The sequence below is a fragment of the Natator depressus genome, chromosome 2 (genome assembly GCF_965152275.1).
Source record: "Natator depressus isolate rNatDep1 chromosome 2, rNatDep2.hap1, whole genome shotgun sequence".
In the NCBI taxonomy this organism is placed as follows: domain Eukaryota; kingdom Metazoa; phylum Chordata; order Testudines; family Cheloniidae; genus Natator; species Natator depressus.
Genome location: NC_134235.1, coordinates 203,854,310 through 203,869,725, shown reverse-complemented (window position 1 = coordinate 203,869,725; position 15,416 = coordinate 203,854,310). Strand labels below are relative to the sequence as shown.

Below are 15,416 nucleotides of genomic sequence, written 5' to 3'. Positions count from 1 at the left end.
GCAGACTGCGAAGAGCTACAAAGGATCTCTCAAAACTGGGTGACTGGGTAACAAAATGGCAGATGAAATTCAATGTTGAAAAATGCAAAGTAATACGTATTGGAAAACATAATGTCAACTATAATTCAAAATGATGGGGTCTAAATTGGCTGTTACCACTCAAGAAAGAGATCTTGGAGTCATTGGATAGTTCTCTGAAAACATCCACTTAATGTGCAGCGGCAGTCAAAAAAGGGAACAGAATGTTGGGAATCATTAAGAAAGGGATAGATAGACAAAAAATATCACATTGCCTCTATATAAATCCATGGTACCCCCACATCTTGAATACTGCGTGCAGATGTGGTTGCCCCATCTCAAAAAATGTATATTGGAATTGGAAAAGGTTCAGAAAAGGGCAACAAAAATTATTAGGGGTATCTAATGGCTGCCATATGAGGAGAGATTAATAAGACTGGGACTTTTCAGCTTGGAAAAGAGATGACTATGGGGAGATACGATAGCAGTCTATAAAATCATGACTGGTGTGGAGAAAGTAAATAAGGAAGTGTTATTTACTGCTTCTCATAACACAAGAACTAGGGGTCACCAAATGAAATTAATAGGCAGCAGGTTTAAAACATACAAAAGGAAGTATTTTTTCATGCAATGCACAGTCAATCTGTGGAACCCTTTGCCAGATGATGTTGTGAAGGCCAAGACTATATCAGGGTTCAAAAATGAACTAGATAACTTCATGGAGGATAGATCTATCAATACCTCTTAGCCAGGATGGGCAGGGATGGTATCCCTAGCCTCTGTTTGCTAGATGTTGGGAATGGGCGACAGGGGATGGATCACTTGGTGGTTACCTGTTCTGTGCATTCCCTCTGAAGCACCTGGCATTGGCCACTGTCAGAAGACAGGATACTGGGCTAGATGGACCTTTGGTCTGACCCAGTATGGCCGTTCTTTTATTCTTATAACTACCTGGATTTTTAAATCTTGATTTATACATTGGCTGTTTTAGGCTATGTTCAAGCCTCAATTCTACTTACATCTTGTGCAGTGAGCCTGTTAGCTCTGACAAAGCCCAGCATTGCCTATCTTATCAATAGTTGAATGGGAGACCTCCAAGGAATACCACGTTCTGCAGGAAGTGGCATAGGTGATTCAGTAGATGGCACACCTCCCTCTGAAGCAGCACTGAACCAAAATTTTGGCATGGGAGATTGTGTTTCTGAAGTTGGTGACCCAGATTCTTCCCTGCATTAGGGCCACTTTATGCCATGCTGCCATTGGCCCAAAAGTGAGGCTACCGTCAGGGGCAACAGCAGGGGAGGAGGCACACACAGCACCCCCCCAGCACCCACCACGGGGGAGGCGAGGGAGATTCCCGGACCCGAGAGGGGCCCTAGGAGCACATGCAGTGACAGTGGTGGGGGTGAGTGTGCTGCTGGGGGGGGTGGGAAAGAGGGGCTCCTCCCCCAGAGCTCGCTGCTGCTTGTAGGGAAAGGGCTGGGGGGAGTCCTCCTCTCTGGCCCCTGTCCCGGAGCAACCTGCCTGCACCCCAAACTCATCCGCAGCCCTGCCCCACCCCAGAGCCCACACTCCCAGCCAGAGCCCTCACCCCCCCACCACACCCTCAACCCTCTACCCTAGCCCTGAGCCCCTCCAACACCCCAAACCCCTCATCTCCAGCCCCAGACAGAGCCCTCATCCCCCTGCACTCTAACCCTCTGCCCCAGCCCTGAGCCCCCTCCAACACCCCAAACCCCTCATCTCCAGCCCCAGACAGAGCCCTCATCCCCCTGCACTCCAACCTTCTGCCCAGCCCTGAGCCTCTGTAACCCCTCAAACCCCACAGCCCCAGACAGAGCCCTCACCCCCTACACCCCTACTCTTGCCCTGACCCCTCCCATATCCCAAACCCCTCATCTGCAGCCACACCCCACAGCCCTCATCCCTGCACCCCCTCCCATCCCCAAACTCCCTCCCAGAGCCTGCACCCTGTACCCCAATCCCCTGCCCCAGCCTAGGGCCTGCACCCCAGACCTCCTCCCCCACCCAAACTCCCTCCCAGAGCCTTGGGCAGGTGGGGGCGGAGTTTGTGGGGGGCGGAGTTTGGGCAGGGGCGGGTTCTGAGCACCACCAAAATTTCTACAAACCTGCCACCCTTGACTGTAGATGGTTACAGGAGGATCACTCCAGCATGGGTGATCCATTGGGTTGCATAGCTGGTGTAACGGCTCCTGCAGCACTCTCCTCCCACAGTAAAAGGTGGGACCATAAAACAGGGGGCATGGCTGGGGATTCCCTGCACCATGGTAATCCCCAGTTGCATTCAGGTTCTAACTTATTCCAGCGCACAGCTGGACAATGATTAGAGGACTATGAAAGTGCCTTAAGGTCACCCCTCCACACACACACACACAAGTTCTGCTGTGCTTTCTTTGGCCACAGTTGAGGATCTGGCCCTCTGTCATCTGCCTAAGATGTAAAATAAGGAACCTGAGTACTTGCAGTGATTAAAAACAGATAGCAGTATTTGTAAGAGTAGAAATGTTAACCCCTGAGTGACCCAGCCAAATTACTTACCTCCTTCCTAAAATCAACTTGTAGTTTCATTTGAATTAGGGTATTCTTCTTCACACCCTGTCCTAAAGTATTGTGTAGAACAGCTGCTCACTGCTGCTGCATCTCCCCTGCAGGTTACTGTATTCTGTGGTAAATGAAATGATGCCTTTATACAACATGTGTATCAGTTTATAAAGTGTTTTAGGATCCTTTAGGTTGAATGCTGATATACAATTACATGGCAAATAGTTACCAATATTATCCAGCACAGCTTTGAACAGTTCTGTACCCAGGACACTGCTGCTTTTAACTTTCACATTTTAGTGAAAAGCGTTTGATTCTCTAGATTTTTTTCTCTAACGAGAAATGAAAATCAACCTTGACGCAGCCATAGATGAGGGAGCATTAAAAGCCACTGACAGTCTCTGCTGAAAAAGTGATCTTTCTATTCCTTTGATGGCACTAGCTCAACTGTGACTTTCAGAAACTATCCCTCCTGACTTTACAGCTTTTAACTTTTTATTTTTTAAAAAACCCCTGAGCTTTAAAGACCCCTCACAATTTGACTTTTATTAATTAAAAAAAACAACCAAATGTTGAAAAGAAGCACTGTGGTTGGTGAAGTGCTTTTGAAACCATACAAGCACTGATGCCAGGTAGAAATCTGCTGAAGTCTGGAGTCAGAGCAGGAAGTCTGAAAAGAAGAAGGGGGAACCAAAGTGAGCATTTAGGTGACATGACTAAAAAAACAAGGAAAAAAATCATTCAAAATAATATTACATTCTATTATTTTTATGATAGTGCCTAGGAACTGACCAAAGACAGGGCCCCATCATGCTAGGCACTGTCCCAATACACAGCTGTAGACAGCCCTTGCCCTGAAGAGCTTACAATCTAAATAGACAAGACAGACAAAAGGGTGGAGAAAGGGGACATAATTTTATAAAACACTAAAACAGGGCTGTTTTTACTATAAATTAATATGTATTTTTTAAGTTATATAATCCCAGGGTTTCCTAAACTCAATGCAATATAAAGCATCAGACATACTCAGTTCAGTTTTGATTTAAAAACTCAGATTAGTCTCTGAATGTGAAAAAGTAATAGATTTCATAACTGTGGGATATAAACATTAACAGGAGAATTCAACCCTGTGTCAGCACTTGCAAAGGACTGGAGGGCTTTCACCTCTCCTATTCAGAGGACTGCCAAATGATCAATTAGACCCTCAGTGCAGGCTACAGCTGCCCTAACTTTTGCTCCTACTGCAATGGTACCTATAGGCCACTGCAGCCGTGGAGAATAACTAGGGCATAAGAATGCCCTGAAAAGCTCCTTGTGCCATGGCTTCCTGTTAGGGAAAAGGTATGCATAGCTTGTTCTGTGGCTCCCACAGAAGGTTCCTGGCACTGTGGGTATTCCCCATGGGTTCATGCAGCTGCTTTGCAGCCCACTTGCATGAGAATAGTTGGCACAAAGGGATGAGAGAACCTAACTCCACCTTGGCTTTCATGGATACACTTCATAATGAGATTGATGCTGTAATGGGAGTTATACCTGTGTATGTAAGGGCAAAATTGGTCCTTATTAGCCAAGTCTTCACAACTGGCCTCTAATTTCATGCCTGAAACTAACTGTAGGAACAAACAGTAGGGTTTATACACCAAACTAACTAGATTGGGTAATCCAGGTAGTTAGATTTCTGTATTTTACCACTTGCATCTACAACTGTGTTTGCAAAATTAGTTTGGTTCTCTGAAAACTTGCCTAAAAAACCTCAAACCTCTGTTCTAAAGTACATTTAGGACAAACTGGCCCGCATCCTAAATCCACAGGTTCTGACCCTTAAAAAAGTATATGGAAATTTAAGAGAAAAGTAAGTAGGAAAGGTATGCAGACTTGAGCCAGATTTTTTCATTAGATATACACTTGCAGCTCCCAATGATGTCATGCCTAACTGAAGTGAGAATTTGGTCCTTAAATATGATTGTAATTAAAATGAACACTTTTTAAATATGTGAAAGTCAGATACAGTAAAATACCTATCCTAATCCTTTCTTTTATTTCCTCTCCAAAGTGTTTAGCTTTGAAAATTGCCTCATATTTTGCCTCTCCTGATTTTCTTTTCTTTCTTTCTTCATTCAGGCAGAAAATCTCCTCTGACACTGCTGTCATTCTTGCCAGATCTGCTTGTGGTTCCCTTTAAATTAATTTGCCAGGGCAGACAACAGGGAACAGGCAGCAATGCTTGCTACTGAAGATCATCATCTTCTATAAGATTTTCATTAGGCGCTTAATTCTTTCCCTGGCATCCCAAGGAGCTGTAGGGATGCAGAACAATATACTATGACTTGAGAAGATTTGAGGCAGGTCAAGCAGATCTGGAAAGGAGCTGCCTTTTTCAGGCACACGTATTTGCAGCAGAGTGAAGAGGGGTATGCACTCCTGAGGATACTAATATTGTGCATTATTATGTAACGGGGGTGTATATTTCCTCCTGACCGCAGCTGATGATTAACTTTTTGCCCCGAAACATGATGATTCCTAATCCTTATTAGTTTTACTTTAGCTTGTGATGGTTTTGTGTTGTTGTTTTTTGTAATGTGGACACCAATCTATTAGTAAGTGAACTAAGTCCATTCACGCTGGCCACCAAACTGTAGCTTTTCTAATGTGCTGAGATCCACAAATGATTTGACTTCCCCAAGTTTTTTTTTTTTTTTTTTTTAATTTAAAGTCTTTGCCTTTGTGCTCTGATTCTACTGAATATGAAAAAGGGCTTCTGGGGGCTTGATTCTTATTTACACTAAGGGCCCTATACAACATTCTGGGAGTATAAAAGAGACCTTAGTGCAAATGAGAATCAGGATCTTTGTATTTATTAATATTTTTAGTGAGCTTTTATTTGTCGGAACTGAGGAAATGTTGCTGAAAGAAAGGAGTTGCTGCACTCGTTGGAAGTGATTATATTCAGATTTGAGTACCACAGAGATCTCCACCTCATTGAGGCCGACACAGATTGCAAAATATGCAACAAGAGCCCAAAGAAGGAACACAACAAAAAATAGATACCAAAGCTTCTATGATGACCTGGATAGCCCTTGACAATTCTGCCCCTCTGGAACAATGGAACTATCAACCTCCAGGGTGAAGTTCGTATGGGCTGGAGACAGGGCTTTCTCAGGACCTACTCCACAACTGTGAAATTCACTACTGCTGGACCAGAAAACCTGATTCACCATTGCCCTACACTTTTCGTAACTATTTTCACCAGTTCAAATTTGGCTTAAAACACTACCGTTCTGCTCTGGTACCATTCTCACTTGGTACTTACTGCAGTGCTGTAAATGACTACATATGGTGCAGGGGAATGGTGAATTAGATCCTAAAAGTAAACACAAACCTCATTTCTTTGTGGTCCAAATGTAAATCCCCCTTCTTTTATCTATCTAAAGTACTTGTATGGCATCCCTCATCATAGTTTCCGAGCACCTCACAATCTGTAAAGTGTTTACACTCACAATACCTCTGTGAAGTAGGGAAGTGCTATTATTCCCATTTTACAGATGGGGAACTGAGGCACAGAGGTTAAGTGACCCATGCAAGGTCACGTAGAAAGTCTCTGGCAGAGCAGGAACTTGAACCTAGATCTCCTAATTCCTAGGCTCGTGCCCTAACCACTGGACTATCCTTCCCCTTTTACCAAGCTTTCCTGCATAGCAACACAGAGCATATTGCTTATATTTAAATTAATTAATTCAATACCCCATTATATACCATTGCCTCTGTAAGGGACAAATGCAGAGAGAACACATGATCAACATTAGTCACCTTGTTTATTTTTAACATTGGAAGGTATTTGGACATCACAGTGAATGGTGCAGTACAAGAACCTGAATAAAATGAATCCAGGCTGATTTCTTTAACATAAATGATACTATTACATTCATCCCAGGATCACAGAACCCTTTATAAACATCAATTATGCTGCCTAACAATCTTATGAGATAGATACAGGGTAGTGTAATTGTAGACCATTTTGCAAATGAATCAACTGAGGCAGTTAACTGGAGAGCTTAGTGACCTGTATACTCACACAGAATCCGTGGAAGAATTAGGAATAGGATCCAAGAACCCGGACTTCCTGTTCCCGCCTCTAAACACTACCCATTTCCTCAGTTTCATGATCCAACAAATTTCATGTTAATGATATACAAGAAGTAACACTGGGATAATACCAGATTTGTATGAGACAGGAAAATTTTAATCTAAACTAAATGAATGAGTCATATGCATTAAATGACATATTCAAATACTTCTAGGGGCATACACACAATATTTTCAGTTAGAAAATCTTCTGGAGCTCATCTTGCCACTCCTGAGGAAGAATGTCATTGAATTTATACACTCTCCATAGGTTAGTTTGAATCACATATGGTAATAAAAACAAATTTATAGCTACTGAGAAGATACAACAGTTTTTAGAATTCCCCTAATTTTCTAGTATCAGGGGGTAGCCGTGTTAGTCTGTATCCACAAAAACAACAAGAAGTCCCATGGCACCTTAAAGACTAACAGATTTATTTGAGCATAAGCTTTCGTGGGTAAAAACCTCACTTCTTCAGATGCATGGAGTGAAAGTTACAGATGCAGACATACATATACTGACACATGAAGAGAAGGGAGTTACCTCACAAGTGGAGAACCAGTGCTGACAGGGCCAATTCGATCAGGGTGGATGTAGTCCACTCCCAACGACAGAGGAGGAGGTGTCAATTCCAGGAGAGGCAAAGCTGCTTCTGTAATGAGCCAGCCATTCCCAGTCCCTATTCAAGCCCAAATTAATGGTGTTAAATTTGCAAATGTATTTTAGTTCTGCTGTTTCTCTTTGAAGTCTGTTTCTGAAGTTTTTTTGTTCAAGTATAGCTACTTTCAAATCTGTTATCGAATGTCCAGGAAGACTGAAGTGTTCTCCCACTGGCTTTTGTGTGTTACCATTCCTGATGTCTGATTTGTGTCCATTTATTCTTTTACGTAGGGATTGTCCAGTTTGGCCAATGTACATGGCAGAGGGGCATTGCTGGCACATGATGGCATATATAACATTAGTAGACATGCAGGTGAATGAGCCTCTGATGGTGTGGCTGATGTGGTTGGGTCCTCTGATGGTGTCACTAGAGTAGATATGGGGACAGAGTAGGCAACGAGGTTTGCTACAGGGATTGGTTCCTGGGTTAGTGTTTCTGTGGTGTGGTGTGTAGTTGCTGGTGAGTATTTGCTTCAGGTTGGGGGGCTGTCTGTAAGGGAGGACTGGCCTGTCTCCCAAGGTCTGTGAGAGTGAGGGATCGTTTTCCAGGATAGGTTGTAGATCATTGATAATGTGCTGGAGAGGTTTTAGCTGGCGGCTGTATGTGATGGCCAGTGATGTTCTGTTATTTTCCTTGTGGGGCCTGTCCTGTAGTAGGTGATTTCTGGGTACCCGTCTCACTCTGTCAATCTGTTTCCTCATTTTCCAAGGTGGGCATTGTAGTTTTAAGAATTCTTGATAAAGATCTTGTAGGTGTTTGTCTCTGTCTGAGGGATTGGAGCAAATTTGGTTGTATCTTAGGGCTTGGCTGTAGACAATGGATCGTGTGATGTGTCCTGGATGGAAGCTGGAGGCATGTAGGTAAGTATAGCGGTCTGTAGGTTTCCGGTATAGGGTGGTGTTTATGTGACCAACACTTATTTGCACTGCAGTGTCCAGGAAGTGGATCTCTTGTGTGGACTGGTCCAGTCTGAGATTGATGGTGGGGTGGAAATTGTTGAAATCCAGGTGAAATTCTTCAAGGGCCTCCTTCCCGTGGGTCCATGTGATGAAGATGTCATCAATGTAGTGCAAGTAGAGGAGAGGCGCTAGGGGACGAGAGCTGAGGCAGCGTTTCTCTAAGTCAGCCACAAAGATGTTGGCATACTGTGGGGCCATGCGGGTACCCATAACAGTGCCACTGACTTGAAGGTATAAGTTGTCCCAAAATCTGAAATAGTTGTGGGTGAGGACAAAGTCACAAAGCTCAGCCACCAGGTGTGCTGTGGCCTCATCATGGATACTGTTCTTGACAGCTTGTAGTCCATCCTCATGTGGAATATTGGTATAAAGAGCTTCTACATCCATGGTGGCCAGGATGGTGTTTTCAGGAAGATCACCAATGCATTGTAGTTTCCTCAGAAAGTCTGTGGTGTCTTGAAGATAGCTAGGAGTGCTGGTAGCGTAGGGTCTGAGGAGAGAGTCCAAATAGCCAGATAATCCTGCTGTAAGAGTGCCGATGATTGGGTGTCCAGGGTTTCCAGGTTTATGGATCTTGGGTAGCAAATAGAATACCCCTGGTCGGGGCTCTGGGGGTGTGTCTGTGTAGATTTGTTCCTGTGCTGTAGCAGGGAGTTTCTTGAGCAGATGGTGTACTTTCTTTTGGTACTCCTCAGTGGGGTCAGAGGATAGTGACCTGTAGAATGCCGTGTTGGAGAGTTGCCTGGCAGCCTCCTGTTCATAATCCAACCTGTTCATTCCTCTAATTTTTATCTTGAACCTAAAAAGTTGATTATGGGGAGCATTTTTATAGTATTTCATGATTTGAATAGAGACAATGCAGATGGAAAGTGACAGGAATGTATATGAGCAGAGGCTTTGGGATGATAGGTCAACAATTGGTGGATGGCAGATGACTAATCTTTTTTATGGCACCGCAGTTACTTCAAGCCTAAAACAATCGATTGCCTTGATATGTAATGCCTTAAACACTTTTGATAAATATATTGTTTGTTGTGCATTGCCCCCTACAAAATTTTCATTTAGGAACCCATCGGATCCTAAAGCCCAATGTGATAATGCCAAATCACCACATGAAAGTCTTTGGCTTTAATTGACAACTGAATGAGAAATAAATGGCCCGCATCGCTCATGGTTAGAGAACAGATGGCAGTTCTGTAAGAGTTCAGGAGTGAATTTTGGGGTCCTGTCCAAATTCCAATTTGGATGATTACATTCTACTTACCTAAATTCTCTCTGCAGGTTCAACTAAACATCATATTCTTCTTCACTTCCTTTCTTAAACTGTTCTGAAGTGTTGCTGTGTCCTATTAGGCAACTGCCAAGCTTTCTTCCTGGGGTTGTTATACTTCAGGTTGGAAGTGAAATTATCCCTGTTTTTTTAGACAAAAAGTGCTATAAAATTGAAGATAGTATTATAAAAATTATTTGTCAAGGTTAATTTACCATGTTTCCCGTCCCTTTGTTCTTCACTCATTTTCATATTTCACCTTTTTTTGGGGGGGTCCTTTATCTGACCATTTTTTTCCTCATTCTTTTTTAGTTTCTGTTTTCCATTAAACTACTTTTCTACAATTTAGCCATTTTTAAAAATGTTCACTTCTTCTTTCAAAGCACCCATTATTTATTTTCTAGTTTTTTACAAGGTATGGACAACAATTCATCAGTTGCAAGTTACAGGTAATAAGGTAGTTTGTTATCCGCTGCACAATTATCAGAGAAGGACAGAGAGGGGTGATTCCCTCTGACAGGATCCAAGACCGAATAGAATAGCATGTAAAGAATTTTTTACGGTTATGCTTTTCTATGGATATTCTTTGTTCCGTGCTAAAACATGCACATATTTTGGGGAAAGGTGAAAGACGGGAAAGAAGAATATTCATCATAGCATATGGCATACTTAACTATATCCCTTCCTTTTAAACACAAATTCAGTGCCTTTCATCTAATTAGACAGAATGTGTGTGTAACAGGCTGGCAATATTGCCTGAAATACCCCACTCTCTTATTAGATGTTGATCCTTTTGGGAGGCTTAAGGGGGTTTGCTGAGGCAGGTGGCTTAATGTCCTACATGGGTATAAGGTGAGAATGGCTGTCTATAAAGAGAGAATCTAGGGTGTTGACTGTGTAATCCTCAGGTAAGAATCCTTGAAGCATCCACATCTGGGGATAAAGCTTGAGATTAATCTTATGTCATGTCATCTCATGCTAATCTCTTTGTCAATAAAGCCAACCCCAAGAAAGGGGTTAGTTTCTTATTCTAAACTGTGTGGGCTGAGAGCTGAGAATATATGTGGGCTGTGCACAGAGGAGCAGAGTTATACATTAGAGAATAATTGATATGTTTAAAATTAATATATTTGGGGGTAGAGATCAAGGATGGGCACTTCCCAGTTATACTGTGTAAGGTATAGCTTGTGGAGATGAAGTTCCTTCTGGAATGTGGACTTCCAAGACACTCAGTCCTTTAATTCTAATCCTTCCACATCTAATACAAAATAGTAAAGGACTGCCACATTCACGTAGAGAATATAATTCTTGCACAAAGAAATAGCAAAATATTTTCACTTAGAAATAACATCGTCTCCCTGCTGCACGCATTGAAGGAAAATAAAATCCAAGTATACAGACAGAACACCTACAACAATATGTTCATGCAATTAAAGAAAATGAACAGTACTTCTACAGCTAAATATTCCAAACACATGTCACTTTAGCTTCTAGCTAAAACAGCTGATCATCATTTTGGGACTAGGAGTTTCTGCTTGAGCCACCACAGGGAAGCAGTTTTTGCCAAATTCTATACCAATACTGACCTAAACAGATGATAATATATATTGCAAAAGTTGAGGAAAAGCCACCTGCAAACTCTTAATCATTGCCATTCTTGAGTCCAATCAATGCCTGCTATTTTTGAGTTGGCTGGCCTGCCCAGCCCTATTGGGGAAGGTTTCTGACAGATATCTGGCAACATTGATGTCTGAAAGCAGTAATGCCCAGAGAGGAAAGTAATTTTAAAAAATCTTGGTTATTATATCCTTAAAATACTGGACCTAACAGATGATCCAGGGAAGAATAACAGAACAGGCACAAAAGATCATCGATCTTTTGTCTATCTGGCCTGCTGGCCCATCTAGTCCAACACGTATAGCATCCTGCTGCCAAGAGTAGTCAATACTTGTTGCTTTAGAAGAAGGCATTTTTCCCCTCTACTCTATCCCAATAACAAGGCTAGCTAATTGTGCAATATTGTATATAGGCGAAAGAACCTTTCTTGATCCCACAGGGAATTAGTGTTCTGAAGCATGAGATTTGATTAGCAGCTTGCCCAGTTACCAATATTGTAAGCAGTCATGAAATTATCCAACCCTTTAAAAAAATCTAGCCACAATATTTGTTTTGATTACCTGCTCCTGTGGAGTTGAATTCCACATGTAAAAATACCACATTGATGGAATATGTGAAAGAGCCTAAATAAACAGACTTTATATTTTATAAAGAAATATTCTCTTTTATTTGTTCAAAACGTTCTGCCTTTTAATATAACTGAATGTTCCCCTAATTATCCCATTTTGGGTCAGATAAAAGGAGAAATTTGGTCAATTTTTACTTTATCCTTAATAATGTTAATGACTCCTTTGACTTATTTTTCTTTCCAGCTAAAAACTCCTAAAATTGTGCAATTTCTCATCAAATGCAGATTACACTCATGTTGCTTAACACCTTCATAGCACTTCACTGGACCTTTTTTATTATCAATTTGGAGGATATTTCATGAGACACCACTTCATATTATCTGCCTCAAACTCCTAGCTAGATCCTTTGCTATAAAGAAAATCATAAAAAGAGATCACTAAGGTTCATTATGATTGCCTTGTGCAGTATGTCAGCAGAATAAATAAACTAGGGAGCCAATACCCAGATGTTGGCAAATATGGCAAAGTAATTGTGGGTGTATTGACTACAGTATAATATCATGTGACAAGTGGAGCATATTCCATGGGCTACCCAACATGATAGTAGACTAGAACTCATCTAAGAAGTAATAACAACCGTATTTCATAAACAAATCTCAATGTACTTCAATAATTTACCTTCACAAAGCTCTTGCGAGGTGTGCATTATTATATCCATACTACAGAAATGTAAACAGAAGCACAGAAATTACAGGATTTACACTGGTTGCACAGTGAGTCAGTGAACAGATGGGAACATAGCCAAAGAGTATACTGATGCTTAGTCCCCCACTTTAACAATTTGACCACACTGCTTCACAACTGGATTATACACAGGGAACACTTTGTCAAAAAGACAGGATCTTCTGAAGCTGGATATCACAGCTAAATCAGTAGTTATAACAATTATTCAGACTCTGGTGGAATTACATGGAGCAGAACAGAATGTGGCCCAAAGATACTAGCAAGGGAAGCATTGCTCCAATAATAGGTGGATAAAGGGGACATATGCCTTTCCCTCTGTTATCTCAATGCCAAGGGTATTAGGTAAGGGAAGAGACAGAAATATACCATTATACTAGTAACACCAACAGAGAGTTACCACAAAACTAGCAACCCTGTTCTCTTTCATTATGTTTAGAAGGGTACTGAGCATCTGAGCACCGGACATAATAAAGAGATGATTCCACCCAAATGAGGCCCATTTCCTCATAACACAGAGGCTGAGTCCACAACTTTTTATGGCTGTAATCTCCAGTCTAGTCCAATGGTACTCAGTGCAAGATGGAGGGGGGGGGAAGAGGGGATAAAGGTGCCTTTAAGCCCCATTCAAGTTCCCACTTTTCGTTGCTGAGAAATTGAGAGGATTGTAAGCTCTTTGGGGGCAGGGACCACATCATCCCATGAGTTTGTACAGCTCCCAATACAGTGACCCACTTCTGATTGGAGTCTTTGGTTACAACTGTAATTCAAATAGTAAATAATTATAGGAGGAATTTTTACAGCCTGGCCTCCTAAACTAAGATCTTGCACATACAATGGCAAGATCATATTTACTATGTGTATTAACTTGTTAATATGAAAAAGATTTTTAACATGCTAGCTGCTACTTCACAGTTTCTTTTACTGAGTTCACTGTATACACTGCTTCCTTTGACTCTTCTGGCTGCAAAAAAGTCAGCTTGTTCTTTATCTAGTGGTAGAGCACAACCCCAATCTGTTAAATGAAAATCAATACCTAGCCAATTTTTTTTTCCAAATGAACTCTACTCCAAATTGCTCTGACTGTGTAAGCCCTTATTTCTCCTCCCCCTTACTACTTCCATTGCTAGTGCCAGTGTGAATCGCATTGAGCCATTACACAGAGTGATCATGTGTTCATCACTCTACTTGGTTTTCTTAAAGTGGCGTAATCAGATTAAGTCCAAAATGTATGTTCAATTTAAAAATGGGTTTACAGACTAACAGATTTTTTTTTTTTAAAGTTTGAATGAAAACAGATAGTGGTGTTTTTTAGATTTAAATATTTTCCTGCATTGGGGCTAATTCTTTCCTTTTATATGCACATGACTCCTACTGGCTTCAATGGGAGTTTTGCGTGCATATCTAATCTAAGGACATAAATTGGCCCAGCGTTTGCAACTCAGATACTGCAGCATTAGGTTCGCCCAGGCCATGAGAACCTAAACGTGAAAGCTTCTGTGGCACAGTGATATCATTAGTCTATTGTCATTGTTCAAATGGAGTAAAATGCAAAAAGCAAACAACGAGTAAACGCTGAAAGGAAAATTAGATTTTCAATTTTCCATTCTTTCCATTTGCCAGTCTCTCTCACTGGCTGGCTAAGCACATTGAGTGGGTTCCACAAAGGGACTTAGGCATTGCAGGGCTCAGCATCACAGAACCTAACTTTTAAGCACCTAGAAAATCTGAGGAACACACTGTACTTCACAAAGCCTGCATTAGCCATCTAGACTCCCTATAAAATGAATGGGGAAAGATCCATGTCTTAGAATGGGACCCACAAAATCAAGCATCCTAGGCAAGGAGCTGCCAAACTAGCCAATGGGAGACACCAACCAGAGAAGAGTGTGTTAAACCCTAAATCTGGGTCCCTAAACACGTTTGATCCCCACCCATTGGGCCAAATTAATCCCTGGTGTAACCCCTACTGATTCCAAGGGGATTACAGTGGAGTCCCAAACCTGCTGTTAGCGAGGCAGGCACAGAGCCAGTGGGGGGTTAATGGGCTGTGCACACCCCCCTCATTGGGATCCAGGAAATGGGCTGTGCACACCAGCCCACTGTGTGCAGGGCATGATTCACAGCAGGTTTTTTTTTTGTTTTTTGTTTTTTTACAGCCTAATTAAGGGCGTGACCCTGCTGACACCGCGCTCCAGAACGAAGCCGCCCATACTCGGGCCAAACATCAGCTGCAGCCAATGGACATAACGCACCATTTGTCGTTCCCTTAAGGGGCCAAGGCCTGCAACCCTAGTTGAGGGACACCCTCAACTAGATCCCGGCTCCCTCCTGCGAAGCGACCAGGCCCGTGAGCCGGCCCGGGCGCACTAAGAAGAGGAGGCGGCCCGCGCGCGCAAGCTCCCAAACGTGGGCCGAGCCACGTGGGCTCCGAAGAGTTAAAGGGGCGGGGCCTGGGGAAAGGAGGGGGGGCGGCGCGCTCGCGCTCTCTGGCTAGAGCAACTGTTGGGCGCTCGGCAGAAGCGCAACCGCTGCCCCCGCTAGCGCTCACGCGCCATAGTGGCTGCGGCCGCGCGCGCTGTGAGGGAGGAAGGGGCGCCTGGGCTGGAGCACGAGTTGTGGCGGCCGGCCGGCAGGCGGGCGGGCAACGGCAGGAGCTGCCTCGGCTTTCCGGGCACTTCCCCTCACCCGACTAGCTGAGCCCGAGTTTGTAGATGGGGCTGAGCTGTGCCCGCTGAGGAAGAGCCGGGGCGAGGGAGCCGGGGCCAGCCGGTGAGTGCCCCCGTCACGCGGTGGGGTCGGTGCGGGGTGTTTGACGGGGTTCCCCTTCAGGCCGCGGGGGAGGGGGTCCTGTTGCTATTCTGGTTTCTCGGTGGAGACCTCTCCGCCCCGCTCC

The 15,416-nt window shown here is 43.1% G+C and overlaps 1 protein-coding gene across 2 annotated transcripts in view; it reads left to right on the top strand.

Annotated features, from left to right (window-relative positions):
* The first annotated feature begins 15,044 nt into the window (after positions 1-15,044).
* PALS2 (protein associated with LIN7 2, MAGUK p55 family member) overlaps positions 15,045-15,416 on the top strand; it is a 125,805-nt gene continuing 125,433 nt past the window's right edge. For both annotated transcript variants that reach the window (XM_074945769.1, XM_074945770.1), the window contains exon 1: positions 15,045-15,292. The gene's annotated coding sequence lies outside the window, so the exon portion shown is untranslated. The remainder of the gene's footprint in view (positions 15,293-15,416) is intronic.